Source organism: Podarcis gaigeae (assembly GCF_964106915.1).
Source record: "Podarcis gaigeae genome assembly, chromosome: 3".
In the NCBI taxonomy this organism is placed as follows: domain Eukaryota; kingdom Metazoa; phylum Chordata; class Lepidosauria; order Squamata; family Lacertidae; genus Podarcis; species Podarcis gaigeae.
The window spans coordinates 32,829,054-32,842,664 of record NC_139680.1 but is presented as its reverse complement, the minus strand read 5'-3'; positions in this window follow the sequence as shown (position 1 = coordinate 32,842,664).

Genomic DNA, 13,611 nt, shown 5'->3' with positions numbered 1-13,611 from the left:
AAAGAAATGGGAGTGGGGCGGGGTTTTGAAAATGGGATTGACGCGATTTATTCAGAACAAAAGGCAAAACTGATAGTTAACAATGTGGTTACAGAAGAGTTTAAGATTGAAAAAGGGACACGACAAGGCTGCCCGATTTCCCCCTTGCTGTTTATTTCTGTCCTGGAGGTGCTCTTGAACTTGATTAGAGGGGACCGGTTGGTGCAAGGGATTCAGATCGGAGTGAAACAATATAAACTTAAAGCTTTTGCAGATGACCTTGTTTTGACATTGCAAGAGCCAGAATCTAGTACAAAAAGAGTGTTACAATTGATTCAGGACTTTGGTCGGGTAGCGGGCTTTAAACTAAACAAACAGAAAACTAAGGTGTTGGGAAAAAACTTGACAGATGCAGAGTCAGAACGGTTTCAGAGAGAAACAGAACTAGCTGTGGTTAAAAAAGTAAAGTACCTAGGGGTAAACATAACAGCAAAAAATCTGAGTCTATTTAAGGATAATTATGAAAAATGTTGGTCTGAAATTAAGAGAGACTTGGACAGTTGGTCAAAATTGAAGCTTTCTTTGTTAGGCCGAATTGCTGCTATTAAGATGAATGTATTGCCTAAGATGTTGTTTTTATTTCAAACATTGCAAATTGTGGATAAGACGGAGTGCTTCAGGAAGTGGCAGAGAGATATTTCTAAATTTGTCTGGCAGGGCAAAAAGCCCAGAATTAAGTTTAAGATATTAACTGATGCGAAAGAAAGAGGGGGCTTTGCCCTGCCAGACTTAAGGTTGTACTACGAAGCCGCAGCTTTCTGCTGGCTAAAAGACTGGCTACTTCTAGAGGACACTGATGTGTTAGATTTAGAAGGTTTTAACAATGCATTTGGCTGGCATTCATACTTATGGTATGACAAAGTTAAGATCAATAAGGCCTTTAAGAACCATATTGTCAGGAAAGCAGTGTTTAATGTCTGGACAAAATACAAAGACCTATTGGAAAATAAAACTCCAAGATGGCTATCACCTCTGGAGGCTAAGGCCCGAAAAAGACCCAATATGGAGGCCAAATGGCCGAAATATTGGGAAATAATAGAGAAAGAGGGCAACAATTGGAAATTGCAGAGTTTGGAAAAAATGAAAGACAAAGTGCGAGACTGGTTACATTACGCTCAGATTCAAGAAATTTTTAAAAAGGATAAAAAGTTAGGATTCCAGGTGGAGAAATCGAAGTTGGAAACAGAATTGTTAGAACCTAAGACTAAAGTACTTTCAAGAATGTATAACTTGCTGTTGAAATGGAATACACAAGATGAAATGGTTAAGTCGGCCATGATAAAGTGGGCACAGGATATTGGGCATAATATTATGTTTGAGGATTGGGAAAGGTTGTGGACCACGGGGATGAACTTCACGGCATGTAATGCTCTGAAGGAAAATGTAATGAAAATGATATATAGGTGGTACATGACCCCAGTTAAACTAGCCAAAATATGCCATGTGCCAGACAACAAATGTTGGAAATGTAAGGAAAATGAAGGAACATTCTTTCACCTCTGGTGGACTTGTCCCAGGGTGAAGGTCTTCTGGGAAATGATATATAATGAGCTGAAAAAGGTATTTAAGTATACCTTCCTTAAGAAACCAGAGGCCTTCCTCCTGGGCATTGTCGGCCAGATGGTGCCAAAGAAGGACCGAACATTCTTTTTGTACGCAACAGCAGCAGCAAGGATACTTATCGCCAAGAAGTGGAAAACTCAAGATCTACCCACTCTGGAAGAATGGCAGATGCAGCTGATGGACTATATGCAACTGGCTGAGATGACTGGCAGAATTCGAGACCTGGGAGAAGAGAGGGTTGAAGAAGATTGGAGGAAATTTAAGATTTATTTACAAAAATATTGTGATTTGGTGGAAAGTTAAGTAGGATGTTTGATCATAAATAATTGGCCACCACAAAATCGGATCGAAATGGGATGTAAAGTGAGATTAAGGGAAATTAATTTACAGAGGATTATATTTAAATAAGTGGTTATAAAATTTGCAAATTAGATGATAAATTGCTGGGAAAAATTTATGATGATGAAAATGGCAGCGGGAGATGTGAGGAAGTCCAAAGAAGTCATGAAACTCTGTTGAGATAAAAGAAAGGTTGTCTATTTTTGTACTTTATTTTGTAAAAACCCCTAATAAAAATTTATTAAAAAAAAAATAAAGTAATTTGGTTTCTGATAACTCACATGCTGCTAAGTAGATCTGAAGCTCCCCATTGAGTGTACTGGACATTTTTGTGGCAAACCTGCATTTGTCGTTGTTGTTTCCTGCCCTTCACCGGGAGGTCCTAAGATGGGTTATAACAATTTAAAATCCATAAATTAGAAACAATTAAAAGAAATTACAGGCACGGGAATAGGGTGGGTCCTGAAAAGCACATGCCTCAAAAGTCAAAGATCAGGGTGAAGAGAATCATCTTCAGCATTCACCGAAAGCTATGTTGTGAAGATGCCGGACCCACTTCTGTGGGGAGGGAATTCCACAGCTTAGGGGCTGCCACAGAGAATGCCCTTATGGTTATGGTTGCAATTTGTTACTATCGCCTTCTGTGGGACTTTTCTTTCCACAGTATCTGGCTACATATCCACATCTGCCGCAAGGAGCCAAACTGATGCACAATGCAAGTACCAACGGTTTTTCATGCATTTGATTGGCGTGTGACCACTGATGTACATGCCATTTTTAATTCCGGAAGTGGGCAGAATGGAGCGGGATGGGCTTATGCACACTCCACCAACGCTCATGATGACGCAGAGCACAACCCTTGTGCAAGCAGGGGGTTGCTTGTAGCTTCAACTTTAAAAGAGCTCTGTTTAAAATGAGGCTTCAGTGGTACGTGACTCTAGTTAAACTATACCAGGGGGTATTGGAAGCACTATTTCACTAGGGGTACTAACCAGTGGGCTTATTTTGCCTGTTGAGGCTTGAAAAAAATGATTACGTATATTAAACTTATTGTCTATTATGCAATATCACCAGCTTATTCAAGACCCCTATCATACCAAATGTTTCTTTAAGTAATTGTATCTGCCACTGCTTGCCTGGTTTGGGCATGGGGCAGGGCGTCAGTAAGCTTGAGTTGTGCAGGAACCAGCACAACAACTCCCCCTTTCCTCCCCTGTGTGCCCCTGCACCGCTAAATGGTCTCTGAGAGGTTTGGAGAGCTGCTTTCCCCCAGAACAACATGCAAGGGGAGGAGAAGGGAGATCATGTTATCTGGCAAGCAGAAATCCTTGTCCTGAGAGAATAGACATATTAGTGCAACAGAAGAGAAGGATGTAGATAGACATCGAATATATACCCTGTCCGAGTAGAAATGAGAACATACTATTTTAACAAACTCTGTATTCTATATGTGAACATAGAAGTTATGTGAACATAAGTCCAATGGAAATGGATCAATGATATGGGTAAGTGTGTGCTCTTGAAATTAGTCATTGCAGAAATCACAAAATACAGCAGTTATGCCCCATGCAAATAATTTGTAAAACCAAAAGGTGGCAGCATTCCATGCAATATTCTCAATGATGCCTGTTATATATGACTCCAAACGCATTTGGTGATTTTCATTCAAACTGAATGCAATCGGGCGGCCCTGTGTCATTTTTAAAATATGGAGCATTGTCCTCTAGTGGAGGGTTGTCTGAGAGACAGTCCTTTACATTGTAAGATGCCCTATATTGGAAGGGTTGCCTGGCCCAAGTTCAGTTCAAAAACAAAGCGCCACAACGAGGGAAAGCAGGGACTGTGACCACTTTGCCCACCAACAGTTAGCAGCTGGACAGCAGACGTGAGATATAATCTGGTTAGGCTTCTCCACAGGTTTCCTGGTCACCATTGCCCACCCAACGGTGAGCTATATTGTATTTCTATTTAAATTATTATTTCTTAATTTACATCTACACATACAAATGAACATATGCAAATTTTTCCACAAAGCGGCTTCCTCTTTCTCAGTGATGCATTTGCCTCTGTCATATATCCTCCGAAAGCACACGATGCCCTGAAAAAGGAATAGATCAAATTATCTATTAGCTACGTATATTAGCAGAGTAATATGAACCTCAGCTGAGGGAAATGTTGGGCAAATGACATATCTGAAAAGGACAGCTGATAATTAGCTGTGAGAGGCTCTTCAAAGGCTCAGTTTGCTCAAAATGTCTAAGCAGGAATGACCACTTAAGGCAAGAGTTTCTTTTTTTCTTTTTTACAAGAGCGTCCTGGCAAAAGGGGCAGCATAATAGTCAATTATGACAAACAAAATCCAGGTTTCTGAATTAAAACACGAAGTCGCGGGCTCTGCTGCGGAGCCTGTAATAAGTTATGTCTTGAGAAGACTGTAATTAGACTGGCGCCTGCTGCTGCTGCCATAGTAAAGTCTGTCACCATTTTCACCATAAAGCCCATTTTTAAGCAATTTATAATGTAACCATTCTTTTTATATATATATTTTTAAAAATCATAATGGGCTGAAGCTTGGCAGTGGGAAGTCTGAGACCCAGAAAAGGTTGTTTGTTTGTTTACATTTCTAGCCTGGCTGGTTCCAAGGCCCTGTGGCATGTAGCAAATTTCAAGACCATCCTGGGGTATGAAAATAAGTAAATAGTGGCCCCGAGATCCCTCTCTTTCTGTGAGCAACTAATTGCATGTAATAACGAATAGCTTTAGGACAGGGGATGCCCATCGAGAGGAACAGGGAGACAGTCCAGTGAGGCCTGGATTAGCTTCGCTGCCAGTCTGGGGCGCGTCTCCCAAATTAGCTACCCACACATTGTAGCCATTCTCTGTGTGGTTCCTTTGATGTGGCTCCTTTGCATATGTGTCTCAGACTTAGCTTCATGTTAAAGGGTTGCCTTTTCTCTCACGTACCTGTCCAGACTTTAAGCTGTTCCCCAGAGGGCCTTCTCTGAGTGCCACTGCCAGGTGAGGTGTGACAGGTGGCCACAGGTTCTCAGTGGTGGCACCTCTGCGAGATGCCATCCCCAGGCAGACTCGCCTGGTGCTGAGGGGACAACATAGACACCCTTTTTATTTCCCCAGGCCTTTTAGCACACTAAAAAACAAACAAAACAAAACCCTCTGCTCTTGAGTTTTATTTGTTACTGCATTGGCTTGTATGGTTAGTTATATACTATAATCCTTTTTTTTCTTTTTGCTAAGCCAGCCTATGAACTTTTTTTGTCATAGGGCAGCTTACAAATGTCAACAACAAGCATCCAGTGAACTTGTTCAAATTTGACTGTTTTGCTCTCAAATCACTTTCCCTCTGTTCACATTAGATCAGAATATTCTACACCCGCTAGTGTTTGAATTTGCATAGGGGTTCCCACTTGTATTTGTTTCCTTCTGAAATATTTGTTACAGGAAGATTGAAAAGGAGCTGCTTAAGCCCTTCATAGCATTTATATTAATTGCACCCTGGATGGCAGTGGCAAACACCCCCCCCCCACACCCACCCACACACCAGCAACCTGGAGAATGTCTGAGATTTTCCTGAGATTAGAGAGCTGGTTGCAAAGGGTATGGCATAGAGCATGGGTAGGCAAACTAAGGCCCAGGGGCTGGATCCGGCCCAATTGTCTTCTAAATCAGGCCCGCAGACAGTCGGGGAATCAGCGTGCTTTTACAGGAATAGAATGTGTTCTTTTATTTAAAATGCATCTCTGGGTTATTTGTAGAGCATAGGAATTCATTCATATATTTCCCCCAAAAATATAGTCCGGCTCCCCACAAGGTCTGAGGGACAGTGGACAGGCCCCCTGCTGAAAAAGTTTGCTGACCCCTGGCATAGAGCCATGCCAGAGATATTATCTTCAGCTTTGAATATAAGATTGGCAAAGGGTAAAGACCATGCAACATGGAACTTGTTTGCTGTTTAAGAGTTAGCAATCCGATCTTGCCATGTCATAAGGGAAGAGGACTGCAGGAGCATGAGGCATGCTTCTGATCTCTCAACCATTGCACCTGAAATGTGTGTATATTAGTCTACCAAACATTGAAGGGATTCATTTCTTTAAAGTACAACAGCACAGATGCTACAACAAGGCATGCAGTTGTCAGTAAAGGAAACCAATAGGCTGTGTGCATGTGTGAAGAGGGGAAAGGCTGTCGGCAGCAGAGCGTCTCCTTCGTATGCAGAAGGTCCTAAGTTCATTCCCCAGCATCTGCAAATAGGTTTGGGAGAGATTCCTGTTTGATACCCAGGAAATCAGTGTAGACAATACTGAACAAGATAGATCAGTGGTCTGATTCCGTACAAGGCAGATTCCTGTGTCCCTATGAATGCTAGCATTTTCAATTTGTAAGAGAATCAAGTTTATTTAAGGGGAAAGTCAATAATATGATCAGGGCATTTGCCCCATGTCGACTTTTCCTTCTCCTGTAAATCATGACGGAACCCCAAGCAGATCTGAAAAACTAGGGAGTGACTCCTTGAATGAGAAATAAGGACAGCAGTGGAGCAAAACAGATGTGCTTGAGGAAATTGTATAGCCAAGGAACAATGAGTTTAACAGGTACTACTCTGCAGCTGGAGCTCAATAAAACACTTTAGTAGGTAAGCCAAATATCAAAATTTAAAGGAGTGCTCTTCGCTGCTACTTGCAAATGCTTTCTGCAGCCAAATGTTTTACATTTGCCACTGTGCAATTCTTGCACTAATCATAGCCTTAATATAAACCAAAGAGGATTTCTGGAGTCTCTTTTGGTATCCAAACTTACAAACCACAGTGGTATGGTGATGGATTGTGTCATTAATTGTGTGAGATGGAGGGTCAAATGGTAGTAATGAACACTAAAGACGGAGCGTGATGATTTTTCCTATGAATCATCAAATTTCAGAAAACCATGTCCACTGTAAACAAATGCGGGTGTTCCTCCTCCCTGCATTAGGTTTCCCAGCATTTAAAATTATTCTGCTTTATCAGGGGAGAGAGTAAGCATGTGTTCTAGTGATATTTATACAGCTTCACAAGTGAAGGAGAAGAGGGTCACAAATAACTGGGCAGTTTAGCTAGAAGAATGATCTTTTGTGTCTGAATTGGCAGAAAGAGGGGTTTATGTCACTCCAGGTAAGAGGCAAGTTGATTTTGCTTCTTTCTCCTAGCATAGCAAAATGCACATCTGAGCACTTCAGCTCCAGCTAGATTTTATAGAGGCATCATATTTATATATTAAATTCACCCTTGTTTCTACTGTCTCTGGTTAGGACTCTTTTAGCTTGAATGACATGTTAATTTCCACATTATATTTGAACTTTCAAATGATACAAAAGCCACTTCCAGAAATATAGCAGAATACACTACAAGTTTTTTAGGGACACGGGTGGCACTGTAGGTTAAACCACAGAGCCCAGGACTTGCCGATCAGAAGGTCGGTGGTTCAAATCCCTGTGACGGGGTGAGCTCCTGTTGCTCAGTCCCTGCTCCTGCCAACCTAGCAGTTTGAAAGCAAATCAAAGTGCAAGTAGATAAATAGGTACCGCTCTGGCGGGAAGGTAAACGGCGTTTCCGTGCGCTGCTCTGGTTCGCCAGAAGCGGCTTAGTCATGCTGGCCACATGACCTGGAAGCTGTACACCAGCTCCCTCAGCTAATATAGCGAGAGGAGTGCCGCAACCCCAGAGTTGGCCACGACTGGACCTAATGGTCAGGGGTCCCTTTACCTTTACCACAAGTTTAGTACTCATTTCTCTGTTATTTGCTTTCGGGGGCGGGGATTGTTTGCAAATCATACAGAAATGAGTGCTAAACTTACACTAAGCTCCACTATATTTCTAGAATGGCCTTTGCATCATGTGAAAGCTCAAATGTAATGTGGAAATTAATGGTTAGGGAAACATCAGGAAAATGGAATAAACTTCTGTGTAAATGCAACATAAGTGCTTCTGACCTGATCCTACTCTTTCAGTACCTTTGAAAATGTTCTGCGAAAGTAAGTTTTGAATGTAACACATGCAAATTAAAAATATGTTCCCTAAATCAATGTGTGTCTTCAACAAAGTAAGCTAAACACATGGATAAGAATATATTATAATCCACGTTTACAACAACTTATCAAATCATGGAATATTGCATCTGACCAATTCTTGTCTCATTGTAAGTCACCAATTTCATGCAGACAGTGATCACTTTCTAAAAGATAAAGATGTTTAGGATTGCAGACCTGCATGCCTCATTTACGGACCTACAAACTCCGCTTTCCTGTCCTGGAAGACAGGGGAATTTACAGATTCACTGGTGGGGGAAAGATAATCTGCACATTCTCATGTTCCAGAAGGGTAGCTATGTCAGTCTGTTGCAGAGAAAAATGGGTTTTGTAGTACCCTTTAAAAGCTAACATGTTTATTACAATATAAGCATTTGTAGACTGTGGACTCGGCTACATTAGTTTTTTAAAAAAGTTTTTAATGTGTCATAACACTGTGACACCATATGGGCTGTAGAGTTCAATCCTCCAGCAACATGTTTTCCCATTGTGAGCTTTACAATACGTTTCCCTGAAACGTGTTTTTTTAAAAATGTGTCTAGATCCAGCCTCTAGCCTACTTTGTCAGGTGCATATGGCAAAGTGGGCTGTGTAACACACAAAATATATTCTGCTGTAAATCTGTTAATCTTAAAGTGCTATGTATTTGTTGCATGTTCTCTGAGGCATTCTTCCTTATTAGTAGATCAGTTGTCCCAGTGAATAGCTTTAGAAATGGTTCCTTGGCAGAGCAATGTTGATCCCTACACAAAACACCTCTGGATGCTATGTCTCAGTCTCTAGGAATGTTTACTCTCTCCCCGTGCTCTTGTTTTGGTGCCTTCATTGTCATTTCTCTACAAAAAGTACTTCCACTTTATGAGCCTTTACTAAAACCAAGAGATGAGTTCATTAACAGAACTTTTTTCAATCTTCTCAGGAGGACACAGTTGCTCATATGTGGCATAAAGATTCCGGCAGTCCTTATCTGACACTTGATTGCTTCTGTGTTGCAACTTTGGACATGACAGAAGCTTGGTAGGATACATGCCTGTATGAATCTACACTAAAGGATCTACATTGACTCCCAGTACATTTCCAAGCACAACTGAAAGTGTTGGTGCTAACCTTTAAAGCCCTAAATGGCCCTGGCCCAGTATACCTAAAGGAGCATCTCCATCCCCATTGTTCAGTCCAGACACTGAGGTCCAGCTCCAAGGGTCTTCTGGTGGTTCCCTCACTGCGAGAAGTGAAATTACAGGGAGTCAGGAAGAGGGCCTTCTCGGTAGTGGCGCCCTCCCTGTGGAACACATTCCCATCAGATGTCAGAGATAAATAATTACACAGCTTTTAGACGACCTTTGAAGGCAGTCCTGTATTGGGAGGTTTTTAATGTTTGATGTTTTGCCATGTTATACAATGGTACTTCAGGTTAAGTACTTAATTCATTCCGGAGGTCCGTTCTTAACCTGAAACTGTTCTTAACCTGAAGCACCACTTTAGCTAATGGGGCCTTCCGCTGCCACCGCACCGCCGGAGCACAATTTCTGTTCTGATCCTGAAGCAAAGTTCTTAGCCTGAGGTACTATTTCTGGGTTAGCGGAGTCTGTAACCTGAAGCCTCTGTAACCTGAAGCATATGTAACCCAAGGTACCACTGTATGTGTTGGAAGCTGCCCAGAGTGGGTGGGGCAACCCAGCCACATGGGTGGGGTATAAATACCACCACCACACCACCATCTCTTTTATTCCTCTGCCTTACCCTGTGGAAATAGATTTGATAAACATCTGTCATGAAAGTTGTATTAATAACTAGGTATTGAAAAAGAGGTGATGGACCTTCAAGTAAACATGGTTAGATCTGAACTGGTCAGGCTTTCCATGCATGTTCATGCATCTTTGGTCTTTACTTGCTGTGTAAATTTGTTGTATCATTTTCACGTGCTTTTTCTTGGACAAGCAAGAGCAGCTTCCAGTATTGTTCTTCCCCCATTAAGGAGCTGATCGGGTTGGTACGAATGAAATCCAGATGCTGCGAGATGCTTAGCAGCGAAGTGGGTGGTGTTCGAAACAGGGTTTGTATGTGTGTATTGCATCTGTGTCTCTGTGAAATGAAATCGAAGCAGCTAATTAGATTAAATAAGAATTTTCCTTCTTTTTTTGCTAGACATCAGATAGTTCAGTATCTTTCTGGAAAGGTAATATTCTTGCAATATTTTTTCCTTTTCTTTCTTCTCCACAATAACCGAATGGAGCATTCATGTTCAGAGGCAGCACAACTCTGAATATCAATTTTGATGGGCCAAAAAGAGGGCTACCACATACATGCCCTGCATGTGGACTTCCCACTAGACTACTGTGGGTAATAGGCTGCTGCTGAGAAGCAGCAAGATTTTGCTTACGTGGTTATTAGTGGGTTGTAAGCTGGACCATAAAGAAGTCTGATCGCTGAAGAATTGATGCTTTTGAATTATGGTGCTGGAGGAGACTCTTGAGAGTCCCGTGGACTGCAAGAAGATCAAATCTATCTATTCTTGAGGAAATCAGCCCTGAGTTCTCACTGGAAGGACAGATCGTGAAGCTGAGGCTCCAATACTTGGGCCACCTCATGAGAAGAGAAGACTCCCTGGAAAAGACCCTGATGTTGGGAAAGATGGAGGGCACAAGGAGAAGGGGACAACAGAGGATGAGATGGTTGGACAGGGTTCTTGAAGCATGAGTTTGACCAAACTGCGGGAGGCAGTGGAAGACAGGAGTGCCTAGCGTGCTCTGGTCCATGGGGTCATGAAGAGTCGGACATGACTAAACGACTAAACAACAACAACATTAGACCTAGGCTGCATTCTTAACCTCACTTAGCTGGGAGTAATCCCCAGTGAATTCCATAGGTCTTCCTCCCCTCGCTCAGTAGACATGTTTGGAATTGTGCTTGTGGGACACCCATTGAAATCAGCAGGCGGGAACAACTTTAAGACCACTGATTTTAATAGGTCTACTTGAAGGAAGTCTAATGCGACACCATGTGCCCAAGGAAACCTCTCCCCCACCCCAATTTTTCATTAAATTGAAATTTAAGGCAACAGATCATGTTCTTTGAAGAAGCTGAAAAAAGGGGGGAAACACTTTTAGTTTTATTCTTATGCTTTTATATTCCACCATTTGGGGAAACTTTCATTGCACGTTAGCTTATAAACACCAGTGCTGGCCTGTGAACAACATACTTAAACTACAAACCATAATACAATCCATGATGTGAACAAATCCAAAACAGACAGCAAGAAATACGAACAGGGCAATCCAAGCCCCTTGTGAGCAGGGATGGATAGGGTAAAGGTGTTCCTGTGCTCAGCCTGGCCGGCTCTGCCTGCCTTTCACAAGCCACCACCTGCAGACAGGTGCCAGTGGTACTTCATTGGTGCAAAGCTTTCCCTTCCTCCCACCAAATGTGTGTTTGTGGGGGGCAGGGGGGAGGTTGCTGGTGCTAGTGGTGGCAGCTAGAGAAATCCCATGGAATGGCGCTTGCCAGAGATAGGGCAGGGCTGATCTAGTTAGGATCGGCGGGCCCTTGAACCAACCCCGGTGCCTTCACATGAGATGGCATTGTGCCCAGTCCAGGCCTGTTTGCTGCCTGCCTCAACCTCCTGTCCCAGCTGGCTTGGCTGCTCCATAAAGTTCTGCTGGGCTGGGAAAGATCCCATTCTCACTTATTGAGAATGTTTCTTGGATGCCTTTCGTCCAAAGATTACTGGGCGGTGTGCAGAAGCGTGAATAAAATGAATTCACAAAACATATACAGACATTTAAAAGCAACAAATAAATAATAAAATACATAGAAGCCAAACCCCACCCCCAAAGGAACTGAATATAGAACACAGCCATAAATTCAAAAGGTGTTTGGTTTACATCACAGGTCTTTCATGTGCCCATTGAAGTCAGAACGTAACTTTCATTTCAAGGAAAGCATCTCAATTTTTCCTCATTTTTGTTTTTTTAAGCTTAGTGTTTTTATTTATAAGATTGAAATCTCAGCTTCTGACTTCTAAGAAGATACGCGGCATAATCATATGTAACTCAGATGTTTTGAAACAAGTTACTCTTGTTAGTTAGACCAGCCAAGCTGATCAGCAGCTGCTAGGAGGTCAGGTCAAACTTATGTTTATACTGTAAACTGAGGCCAGTAGTTCCTTTTAAATGATCCTAGGGCTTGCATGTACTCCATGGGACCTCTGCCCCACCCCACCCCCCGCCTGTCTTTGAGCAGAAGACCCCATGCCACATCACAAGCTGCAGCAATGCTCCCAGGGATCCTAAGCAGTTTGCTAAACTCTCGTGCTCCTCTACAAATGTCTGCCCCCATTTGAACAGCCTTGCCACTTTCCATTCCTTTGCAGGAACATTCTCTGGGCTGGTGATCACCAGATGTTTCCAACTCCCAGCTCCCATCATCCCTGACCATGCTGGCTGTGGCTGATGGGACTTGGAGTCCAGCCATATCTGGAGGAGATCCAGTTGGAAAAGATTGCACTGTAGAGCTATTCTTTGAGATGTCTTCGTCTTCAAGGGTTTTGTGGGGATGAGGTGATGTTGTTATTTATTGGGTCGATTATTATTAATACAGAGATTGTACATTCTTGGTTCTTTAGAACTGTCTGCAGCCTCTTATTACTCCAACCTCTTTTTTATTTTGGATACTTTATACTATATTGCCCAAATCCAGAGATTTCTTCCTTTTATCAGCTGATAACTGATAAAGCGCCCATGTGTTTCTCCATTCAGTTAAATGAAGTGTGTAATTCGGTGGATGGAAACAGATGCATACTTCCAATATCTCCTTCCGCTGAAGCGGAAGGGCAGATCTATTCAGGCAGGAGCAAAGGCTGAATTGACACAAGCAGGCTCATCATCTAAGGACTGCAACACTTTGTGATGACTTCCACACATGCAATAGTAATGACGGATCAAACACTACAAACAGAAAATCATTAACTTCAATAGAAGAAGCTCACACAGTCAGCTGTGACTTAGCAGTGGTTGAGCAACTGACTGGAGAAACATTGAATGATATATATGTGGGTGTGACTTAGCCCTAAACCTTTCCATTCTGCCAAATGAAGTATTTTGTATAACCCGGAGGTCTGCATATGTCTCCAGAGGGAAGCTCATTGTATTGATGAGATACCTTCCTTTCTTTTGAAATTTGTGAAGCAGAAAAATTAAACAAATAATTTAGCAAACTTATGTATTTATACGTCTTGACTTGACAAGAATCTTTAGAAATTCAAGATGCTATTAATACGTAATGACAAAGAAACTGATTATTTGTTAAATGTCCAACACATTGCTTCCAACACCTGGTGAATAATTTCTAATTTATCATTCTAAAATGCATTTTAGCTAAGTAGAAAAGAATGCAACTTTCTTTATTTGAAAGGGGTACAACCTGACCAAAGTTAAGCACGTTTAAGCATATTAAGCATATTAATTCCAGCTACTTTCTGTATGGCTTCAACATGTTTTTCAGTCTCCACAATCTCAGATTGTTTTTAGAGTGCTTGACTTTGTTGAATCGTGCTCTTCCAGATTAACAAACACACATCCAGTACTCAAAGTCTT